At 38.1% G+C, this 12,272-nt stretch overlaps 1 protein-coding gene across 1 annotated transcript in view; it reads left to right on the forward strand.

Annotated features, from left to right (window-relative positions):
• The first annotated feature begins 8,101 nt into the window (after positions 1-8,101).
• LOC101744353 (uncharacterized) overlaps positions 8,102-12,272 on the forward strand; it is a 47,020-nt gene continuing 42,849 nt past the window's right edge. The window contains exon 1 of the mRNA XM_038021166.2: positions 8,102-8,254. The gene's annotated coding sequence lies outside the window, so the exon portion shown is untranslated. The remainder of the gene's footprint in view (positions 8,255-12,272) is intronic.

Here is a 12,272-nt window from a genome sequence, read left to right on the forward strand (position 1 = left end):
GCACCTAATATACACAAAAACATATATGCAGTACATAAGTGTATATTTGTGTGTGTATACATATAACTTTACCAACTGAATGCGCTGAATCCTTAACTTGAACACGCGCAGGTCAGTAATGGTCCTGATCTCGCGAGGTATCTCATTCCGTAGCAGAACAGATTGCACAACAAAATAATTATGAACATAACCAGAACTATATGTGGTAATAGCAAATTAATAGCTTTTACTGTCTACTTTGCCTGTAATTACGCACTTTTCCAGACTATGTACATTAAAATCAATAAGAGTTAGAATAGATTGTCGAAATCTTGAAATAATAGATAAAAAATGTCCTGATAGAAATTCACCATGAATATAAACATTACTTACACACAATACTTGTGTGTTAATGATTTTCACCCACTACTCTTACTAATCAGGCCAAGGACTGATTGTAACTCAATTGTCAGATGAGCCTTAGATTTTATTCAACGAATTTATCACGCATAGTGGGTGTGTGTTAATTAATCAAATTTAATTCCACTGCTTGATATATGTACCTCTAGCTTTTGTTCTGCGTAGGTTGACTAATGAGTTCACGGCCCCTCCGGTGTTAAATTATCTATGGACCCTACAAACATCATAACGCGATTGTGAAAATCGGAGATTTAATGAAGTTCCATTGTGTAACAGTTGTTTCACCCTTAAAACCAATTCCAAGATTGTTTCGCGGCAAATAATAAACAAGAAAAGAGAAAAACAAGGAAATAAACAAAATGGCGGTGCCCATCCGTTTTTTTTTCCTACGTATGCTGATAGCCTTGAGAGGCTATTTCAGCTTCTCCTTGACGTGTACGTGAGCTCGCGGGGCTCAAACCGGGAGTGTTGCTAACATTGGCCCTAGCAAGAGCAGTGCTTCGCAGAATCTACCACCGGATCGGAAACGCGACCCACTGAGGAGATCGGGCGAGAAACTCAGTAGGCTGTCTATAGGTTAATTTACTCGTCGAGCCCTTCGTCGCAAGCGACGGGTTCGACGAGAAGGATGGCCGGTGCTTGAGGTACCTAAAAGTACCGTTAGTGGACCGAGAGGATACGAAATGACGTGTTTGGGGCGACGTCGACTGCTTTCCATTCTGCCCACAGGATCGGGAATGTAGTTACCGGCGGCCACGATGAGAGGGTTCTCGTGTCGTGCCGCTTTATCGAAGTGGGGATCGCAATAGTAGCCCGCTGAGTAACTCAGTATCCTGGTGTTATCATTTCACCCGAATATGAAGAGCCACACGTTCACATGCAAGACTTGACAAGTCATTCTGCCATGATAAAGATGTGTTAACATCACGTTCTATTTTAATTTAAGCAACAAAAGACAGTGCTTCGCAGAATCTACCACCGGATCGGAAACGCGACCCTCTGAGGAGATCGGGCGAGAAACTCAGTAGGCTGTCTATAGGTTAATTTACTCGTCGAGCCCTTCGTCGCAAGCGACGGGTTTCGACGAGGACGATGACCGGTGCTTTTAGGTACCACCCCCGGTTTGAACCCCGAGAGCTCACTTACACGCTAGGGTAACGCTGATATAGCCTCAAGGCTATCAGTATAGGTAGGAAAAAAAAGAAAGCTAGGTAACTTTTATCTTTAGCGACACAGAATACATTCGTCACATACGGACACATCAAAATAACATAGTTCCGATATTTGCCCAAAACGCACTTACGCAAACCGTGTCATAATGCAACATCTGTATTGTCCACTGACCCAGAATGTTCTCACGGAAGAACAAAGGCGTCGTGTAACATGGTTCTCTACTTTGTGTTTAACCTGTACGTCGCGGAAAAGTGCTATAAACTTTAGTAATTTGTAGGGAAATTAGAACGTATTTATGCGACCAGATTATCATATTAGGTATTTGCTATGAATACTTTTTAAAAGTATTTTATTGGGCAACTTGTTCGCTTACATTTAACGGCTTGGCCTTTACATATTACGATCCATTAGTAACTGAACATGTGGCTATTTCCTATAGATTTTAAAATCAATGTAAGGGCTTGGCAGTATTTTTTTGGCGTAGACGGTAGACGACCTCGGGTACAGGCTTTGCAGACCATTCTCTAGTAGTTTTACTTTAAAGTAAAATGTACTTTATGGACAGAGAATAAAGTGCAAATAGCTCTATTTATTCGCTATTAAGAGGAATGGGTTGACTTCTATAGGCGAGCATATGGCCTGGACGCAAGCAATGCCAACAGTGCAGCCAAGCCCCTACCGATCGCTTAGAAACTTAAACCTCGTTTGAAAAAGAGTATGGTATAGCGCTCAAGAAACACCCTGAATTAAATCCTGAGTGAAAAGGCTCATTCGTGATTCGTAACCATGGCTAGCGTCTATGAACACTAATACTTCCATGACGACCTGGACTTAGAGTCCATCAGTAAGAATCTGCAGTCGGCGTCGACGCGCCACTTCGATAAAGCGGCACGACACGAGAACCCTCTCATCGTGGCCGCCGGTAACTACGTTCCCGATCCTGCGGAAATAATGGAAAGCAGTCGACGTCGCCCCAAACACGTCATTTCGCATCCTCCCGATCCACTAACGGTGCTTTTAGGTACCTCAAGCACCGCTCATCGTTCCAGTCGAACCCGTCGCTTGCGACGAAGGGCTCGACGAGTAAATTACTCTCAGACACAGCTCACTGAGTTTCTCGCCGGATCTTCTCAGTGGGTCGCGGTTCCGATCCGGTGGTAGATTCTGCGAAGCACGGCTCTTGTTAGGGTTCGTGTTAGCAACGTCGTCAGGTTTGAGCCCCGTGAGCTCACCTACTAGTTAAGGTTCCGCCGATATAGCCTCTCAAGGCTATCAGCTTAGGTAGGAAAAAAAAGCGTCTTGGTGCCCCTGGCATTGGTGAAGTCCAGAACGACGGTAACCACTTACCGTCAGGTGGGCCGTATGCTCGTCTGCCCATAAAGGCAATAAAAAAAGATTTCCATTACCTTAGAATGAAGATGAAACGTAAAACTTTTGAAAGAAAATTAAAGGATATTAATATTTATATAGGAAATAGACGGTTGCTAGCCCAATAGTCGAATGTCTACGGGTAACACCCCAGTCTACAATAAATCCACATTTGAACTTGAAAATTATTAAGTATTCGAAAGGTTAGACATAAAATATGGACAATAAAAAAATCCAAGATTAAACCGTAAAATTAATATGAGTCATGTCACGAAAACCGAAGTCAATATCACGTTGCGGGCTCCGGTAACCACTTAACATTAGGTGTGCCATATGCTCGTATCCTCCACGAATAATATAAACGAAAAAAAAAGTTCTCTCTTTGACATATGATTATGGAACCCATAACAGTATTTCACCCTCAGACACAGCCCACTGAGTTTCTCGCCGGATCTTCTCAGTGGGTCGCGTTTCCGAACCGGTGGCAGATTCCACGAAGCACGGCTCTTGCTAGGGTTCGTGTTAGCAACGTCGTCAGGTTCGAGCCCCGTGAGTTCACCTACTAGTTAAGGTTACGCTGGAATAGCCTCTTAAGGCTACTAGCTTAGGTAGGAAAAAAAAAAGTATTTCTAAACTATATTTCGTTAATGAATACAATAGGTCAATGTACGTTAGGTATGTACACACGTTATGTATTTACATGTAAATGTAATATGCAAATTATACATTTACGTTGAAGATTAATGAAATAACTTAGAAGTCGTGAAAAGTGTTCGCAAAATCTTGACAAGGAAGATAACCTGTCCTTTTCATTTCAATACGTACGAGGGAGATGCAAGATGCATTGTTTTACCGTGGGAATACGTTGATTCACAAACTCACAAACCGTCTTGTAGGATGTGTCGAAGGAAAACGCACATTAGCGCTTTATTTGGAATCGAACCTTGACGTCAAGGCGTTAGAGCGATCTCTTGCATTCATGAAATGTATTCATAGTATAGTTCTAGCTATTACAGCTCCTTGAAGAATAAATACTTTTTTCACCTCGGCAGCTCCAACATGCCGCTTTTGCTGCGAGACAACAGTGAACTTTTGTTACTGGTGTAGGACCTCTTGTGAGTCCGCGCGGGTAGGTACCAACCACCCTGCCTATTTCTGCCGTGAAGCAGTAATGCGTTTCGGTTTGAAAGGTGGGGCAGCTGTTGTAACTATACTTGAGACCTTAGAACTTATATCTCAAGGTGGGTGGCGCTTTTACGTTGTAGATGTCTATGGGCTCCAGTAACCACTTAACACCAAGTGGGTTGTGAGCACGTCCACTTATCTAAGCAATAAAAAAAAGAACAAAACGCGATTTTGATTCGAGCGGGGGTCAAAGTAGCTTTTTAATATTTCAATCTTCAGCGCCACGAAGATATTGTTCAGTCATTAATTTGAAACATTCGAATTTTACTGTGCTCTGTCTCTTTCACATGCATTATAAAAAAGCGAGTGAAAAAAAACCCCTTCGAAATTCGATTTTGGAATTCGACCTCAAAGAAAATACGTTCGGAAACGCGTAATGCCCTAAAATTTCAATATTTCTTCTTCTTTTCTTCTTATTAGCCTATGGACGTCCACTGCTGGACATAGGCCTCTTCCCAAGCCTCGCCACAAAGACCGGTCCTGCGCTGCCCGCGTCAAGATATTTGTAATAAAGAAATTACGTTTTTTTTAATAGTTATTTCAATCTATTCCTGTTCATTTCTATGTCTCCTAAGTAATATGTGTTCTCACTGCTGAGGTGAAAAACTGTGCTACACGAGAGCAAAGTTTTTTGCATCTCGTGCTGTTGAGTCCCTCACTACGCTCAGGATTCTAACTTTGAATCATAGAATCTTTCGCTTGCTCGGGACTCAAAATTAGCACTTGAAACAATAAACAACTTTGCTCTCTTGTTGCACAAATAACTTCTCTTCCCTACCTATGCTGATAGTCTTGAGAGGCTATTTCTTCTCTTTAGCGTGTAGGTGAGCTCACGGAGCTCAAACCGGGAGTGAGAATAAATACTAATGTAACTTAGTATTCTTTACATTAAGTTTATAGTTTAAAAAGTTTGAATAGCTTCTGAGACATTCGTGGTCATTAATTTAAGACCCCTGATCTACTAATATGTATATCTTCATATATTTTTGTCGTGGCACTTTTGATACAGTGTACTTGTACCTTAAGTATTTTCACGAATGATAACACGACAATAATGCTCAAGTGTAACTTTTTATCACAAAAAAATGAGGATTTGTCATAGAGAAATCAAAACAAAACCTCAAACGCCTGTTATGACGTGAAATAACTAGGTTCAATTGTTTTTTTGAAATAAAATTATACGTGGATATCAGAAATAGAAAAAAATAACTGTTAGTCAAATATGAGGTTACTGGCAAACATGCACACTATATCCCCAAACGTTAAGCAGATATTTGAGCTCTTAGTTTCAACTCAGTGTTCCAGAACAGTCTGAACACAAAGTAGTATACTAGAGAGAGAGATTATATCTAAATTTATATCTAGAGAGAGATGACAGGGTATCATGAGACGCGTCAAGTTTGTTCCCTCAAAATTATATGACAACCTCTTTGTCAACAGTGAAACGATTGAGAAGAGGAAGATACTAGAGATAGTTCGTGTAATCACAACTAAATAGGTACTTTAAATAAATCGTAATTCAAAACGCCGCAAAACTGTTCAAATCAAGTCGCCCAATAATTACGCAATTAAAAATAAATTGAGTCATACTCACGTGGCTTACTCAATAATTTAAATCAAATTATATAATCAATTACATTAAGAAATTTTAAATTATTTTTAACTTATAAATAAACTGGTTATTTTATTGTTCACGTTGAAGTAGTATTTAGAATAAACAAAACCGGAATTATTATGCACACTTGTTTGAATATTTAACAGTGTGAATCATAATGTCATTTGACTTATGAATATAAACGAATAACGGTTAAGGAATGATCCGACATGGTTCCGTCATAATATATTTGTCATCATCACATTACCCGTCCTCCGTTAACTATAACTGCTGCTATTTTGCCAAATATCATGTGGAAATGCAATAGGTTGCCAACGGTGTTTGAGCGCTAAGAAAGGCCTTTCTTCAAAGAAGGCTGAAATTTGTTTTTCATAATGAGAGATCAGTGCCACTGCCAGACTTCAAAGGCTACGACAACCACACATCGTCGGTCGGACCGTTTTCTCGATGGAATAAAATAAATGCAATAAAAATTAGTAACCTTTTTTTTTCTATGCTAATAGCCTTGAGAGGCTGTATCAGCTTCGCCGTAACGTGTAGGTGAGCTCACGGGGATCAAGCCGGAGTGCTGCTAACACTGGCCCTAGCAAGAGCAGTGCTTTGCAGAATCTACCACCTGTGTCTGTGGGTTAATTCGCTCGTAGAGCCCTTCATCGGAAGCGACAGGTTCGACGAGGACGGTGACCGGTGCTTAACTAAAAGCTACGTTAATGGATCGGCTAGTAGCCTCTGATTTGCTTTAGCAATGAGAAATTGGGATTACGAGATATAGAATCAGTAGTGCGACTCGAAGAATCAAGAAGTGTAGTAGAACAATCGAATGGAGGTAATTTGAGAGTCCGATCGAACAAATAATCTTGTTTCAGAATTAGCAGTAGACTACGTTCTCTCAAATTTTACAATGATCTTTCGTACGTGAATTTTCACTGAGTGCTATGACATGTCCAGTGGCGGATTAAAGGTCTAGAGCGTCCTAGGCAATCACTTTTTCGGCGCCCCTGTACCGGCCATAAATGGCCATCATAATACTATAAATTTTAACTAGTTGTTTTTGCAATTACGGTGACATTGTATCATCAAACCCTAGACTTTAGTAGACCAGGACATTTAGTTTTTAATCGTCGATATATTATTATTATCCATATTTATTTAATAATTCTGAGCTCGCGCGCCCCTTGTAACAACACGCCCCTAGGCACGTGCCTAGTTTGCCTTACGGATAATCCGCCTCTGGACATGTCCTTAAACAAGGTTTGGAAATAGTCCTCAGAAGTCTTCTGAAGTCGTCAGAAGTCTTTGCTTAGCATTACTGATATTCATAAGGGACGTTAACCAGTTCTAACCGCCATCTCGTTATTTGACTTTGATGGCTGTAAAAAAACAAATCCACCGCATTAGAAAGTCGATAAGTAAGCCTAGTTACAAAACACTATTTAGTTCACAACCGATTCAGTTCAAATTGCAGCAAACGATTAATAAATGAATTCTGCTACCGCTGCTTACCGTATTTACATATTGGCGATTGTAACTAGTGACGTCAGCGTGCCAGTTTGACAGCTGCATTCCCGCGCATTTTTAGTACTAAAAACGTGTTGCTAGCTTTAAATTGTTACTAAATGATGACCGACCGTTTTTTTATATAACGCCATCTTGTTGTGTCTTTAAAGCGGTTAGTTGCCCTCAATTAAGAAAAATAGTATTAATATTCGTCAATAGATGTCGGGAAGACTTTATTATTGAAAACACGAATAAAACAACATTTTCTGAGAATAAATCGTAGCTAGATCGATTTATCGCCCCCGAAATCCCCTGTATACAAAATTTTATGAAAATCGTTGGAGCCGTTTCCGAGATTCAGATTATATATATACAAGAATTGCTCGTTTAAAGGTATAAGATTGTTAAATACATGTTTGTTTATTTTAGCTAGTAATAAATATTTCAAAATCAAATTGAGATTATTACTTTGATGGGTGGACGAGCTCACAGCCCACCTGGTTGTTAAGTGGTTACTGGAGCCCATAGACATCTATAACGTAAATGCGCCACCCACCATGAAATTGGTTATTTTATTTAATGGTTAATGATTTAAGTTGAATCGTTGATAGTAAATCTGCTGTCTTATTGAAGTATTTTAATCTTCGTAATTGTACTGACTCATGGCCCTTTCAATATTTATTAATTATTGAAGTCCTTGCCTACTCAAAGAGGTACAATAGTTACAATTCCATCTCCCACTGCAATATTGAAAAAAGGACACACATAACCTATATTATTTACTGATTTCTTTAAATCTCTTTGCCAATAAAATGAAATAATTCCTAAACCTGACCACCCTTCTGTAATCATATGCTAGTAGCACTAGTAGCGCGCGGAAACTCGGCGCGGACGCACGCGTTCCATATTCAAACTTCTTACAATCATATTCTTTCGTAAGTCTTACAGTGTTCTTCTAAGATTCGACAGTGTATTAGTGCAGACTGCTGGGAAGTTCAAGGAATTTTCACATTGAAGGTTTGTGAAACGAATTACGTAATATTTAATTTGAAATAAAATTGCAATTTAATTTACGAAATGTCTTGAAGTATTGTAGTGTAATAGTTTATATTGTAACTATATAAATTATGGTTTTTGTCGCAATAATTGTTGCGTGATCTATACTATCGTAGGTCGATTAACTAGCTGAGGGCTGGTGTTAAGTAATTATCACTTCGCTCTTAAATAGATTTAATGTTTTCAATTTATTCTTTAATATTTAGACCAGCATTTGCTCACAGTTTTAATTCGCCTCTATGTAGAGTCGTGTACTGGTTTTTATGATTTCTACTCACTATTAATTGAATTTAAGGAATCATTTTATGCCTTAAACTAAATCGAGCTATCAAACTTCCTTACAAAGTAAGATGGGAGTTTTTTTTAGTGACTATAGCTTTCATTGAAAAGACTTCAACGCGTGCTTAGAAAGTAGGAATAACAATAAATAATATTCAAACTCAGCAAATGGTATATGTGAAGGTCAAACACTTGTTTGCTATAAAATATATCATGCTTTGATGAAGGGATTCCATTCAACCGAGAACTGATGAGACGAATATCTATATATTAATACGTGAAGCAAAAACTTTGTATCCCTTTTTACGAAAATTGCGCGGACGGAGGAGTATGAAATTTTCCACACATAAGTGTGGAATGTGGAAGTCTCTATAAAGAGAATATAGAGAACAAGTGCACAATGCTAATATTTTTTTAAATAATGCATAAAAGATACATTAAATCAATAAAGAAAACATTACACACACTACATACCATGTATTGGACGTACACACGCATGCATACTATTTATTGTCAAACTTTTGTTCTTGACGTCTGTGGTCAAATTGAGAGTTGATTAAATATTGTTTGTCTTTGTTAATATTTTTATAGTGTACATTGTCTTGGCGAAATTTGTGATTATCGAAGTATAAAATACAATCATAATAGTGTACAAACTTACAATTCCAATTAATTATAGTCGAATTTCGACTACTGCGGGACCACTAGTACGTTTAAAGATGTCATATTGTGTTGACTTTGCATTTTTTTTAATTGTCAACGAAAGACTTAGCTGCTAGTATTCTTCTCTAGTAGTATTATTCATTGATTCAAATGAGTGTGAGTCTTTAACTATAAAAAACCTCAAGTTTATTGAATTTAATAACAACAATTTTATTTATGGCCATTCAAAGCTACGAGGCAATGTGTGTGATTCTCATAGTCTTTCAGTACAGTTATGATTCAAAACGATAATGGATGAAACGAAAAAGTGACACCGAAAAGAGACAGCAAGATACATTTAAAAGATTTACCCGTGAGAGAATGAGATAGAATACTTAAGGCGGTTTAACTTACGACTGGAACTTAACTTGAAGGCAGACGAATGCACGGCCCATTTGACGGTAAGCAGTCACTGTCGTTCGTGGATATAAAAAACTCAATCCCTATTATAGATATGTCGCGAGTAAGCACGGGTGCGTCCCAACACTCTGCATACTTACCACGAAACTATAACTAGTCTGGCCATAACTACTGCTACATAAAAACTTTTTTTTTTCAACTGTTTAATTATTTTGAATTTGGAACACGTATGTTATTTTAAAAACCTCTTTCGATTTTGCGCCATTTCAAATATTTTTTCGTGTTCATTATCAAATTATTATATGGAATGGGGTGTTAAAGAAAATAGGATTGCAGTGATCGCCTTGCACAAAGTTTGTATGGAGCCGTCGGTCATATTCTAGACACTTCAAAAGCTTGGTATCAGCAGTATGTGCTATCAACAGATACAACAACACTTCGTCTGTCGAAGACCAGAAAAGATCGGGGCGGCCGCGTGCTGTTAGAATTACAAAGGCTGTTAATGCTGTTAAAGCCAGAATTCGTCGAAACCCCATTAGGAAGCAAAAAATCTTATCACGAGAAACGAAGATTCCTGCTAGGACTCTGTCGCGTATTATAAAACAAGACCTGAAGCTCGGTGCTTATAGTCGATATACAGGACAAGCCCTAAATCAGTCTTTACAGTTAAAGAGAGTGGATCGATCAAAACGCCTTCTGTCGCGATACGCAGGTGAAAGACACAGAAATATCCTCTTTACCGATGAAAAAATATTCACGATTAAAAAACAGAACAATAATCAAAATGATAAAGTGTACGCTCACAGTTCTAAAGAAGCTGCTCAAGTGGTCGGAAAGGTACAATGTGGTCATCATCCTGCGTCAGTGATGATTTGGTGGAGCGTGTCTTATCAAGGAGTCACAAATGTGTAGCCAAAGTGTATCAATATACAGTCTTGGATCATGTCGTGAAACCTCTCAGCAATAAAATTTTTAAAAATATACCGTGGACTTTCCAGCAGGACTCTGCACCTGGTCACAAGGCACGAACTACCCAAGCCTGGCTTGAAACCAACGTTCCGGACTTTATAAGAGCTGAAGACTGGCCCTCATCTAGCCCAGACCTCAACCCTTTAGACTTCAAATTATGGTCAGTTTTAGAGGGCATGGCCTGCTCTAAAGGATCCGGTGATATTGAGTCTCTTAAAAAATCTTTGGAGCAAGCAGTGACAAAATTTCCCTTGGAAACAGTCCGTAAATCCGTAGATTCGTGGCCAAGCAGATAAAAGGTCTGTATATGTAAGGCCAGGCCAAAGGTAGCCATTTAGAATAGAATATTTTGTATTTTTTTTTGAAACTTAATAAATATGTAGGTATACATTTTAATATTATTTTATTACTTCATTTAAAAAAAATGCATTTTTATTTGTAACAAAACTTATGGGTGGATTAGATAGAACTCATATCTTAAGGTGGGTGGCGGCATTTACGTTGTAGATGTAAATGGGCTCCGATAACCTCTTAACACCAGGTGGGCTGTGAGCTCGTACACACATCTAAACAATAACAAAATAAAAATACAACATAATATATCCGATCCTTTTCAGTTTAGTTCAGTGACCATTTTAACTATCGTTAAAATTTTTGGAGAGATTTCTAAAATCTTGTTAACAATGAAACTATCAAATATTTTAAGTGTATCCATAAATATCTGGAATCGCTGAGCACAAAGCGAATTCTTGTCACGCCCACTATACGACATGCTAATACAATGAGTCAATATTGCAAGACAAACAGATTTCTGAATCTATTTCAAATTGTGAGCAAAATTCAGTTATTTATGTTATGTTAAGACGACGCTTGTACCTGAAAGTAAGTATTGTACTTTTTGACGAAGCATGTTGCTGATAACTCTATTTCTGTAATCTGACGAAGCGTGTTGCGGATAATAACATGTACTTTTAGGTTAGGAATATTGTTCTTTTTTTTATATTACCCGATAATTAAAAACGTTAGTTATTTATTCTGTTAGTTATTAGCTGACTTGTGGGGAATATCGGTAAAGGTTTTGAGGTCTGTAATATACATTATTGCTTCTCATCTTGTTAGTATTTTTAATGATTGTATTAGGTGTGGTGTGGCCTGACTTAATGAAACATAGTAAAGTGATTCCTCTTTTTAAATCTGGTAGTACTGATGACCCCTCTAACTATAGACCTATTTCAGTACTCCCTACGTTAAGTAAGATCTTTGAAAAATATATTTTGACACAGCTTTTAGAACATTTTAATTCAAATAACCTGCTTCATAATAAACAATTCGACTTTACCAGGGGTCGTCTACCACTGATACAGGTGCTTATCTAATCAAAAATATCTTTCAATCTTGGGAGGAGTCGCATGATTGTCTTGGAATTTTCTGTGACTTATCCAAAGCATCTGACTGTGTTGAACATGAAACATTGGTGAGGAAACTACACCACTATGGTATTAGAGATTATGCATTGGAACTTATTACTTCCTATTTATCGGGAAGGATACAAACAGTAGATGTGTGGTTTGTTATTTGTTGTTCGTATTGGCGGCATATTTTACTCCGAACATATAAAAGTCAAACACACCATTTCCACAATATCTATAATGTGTACAATGTTATAATA

Source organism: Bombyx mori, chromosome 28 (genome assembly GCF_030269925.1).
Source record: "Bombyx mori chromosome 28, ASM3026992v2".
Lineage (NCBI taxonomy): Eukaryota > Metazoa > Arthropoda > Insecta > Lepidoptera > Bombycidae > Bombyx > Bombyx mori.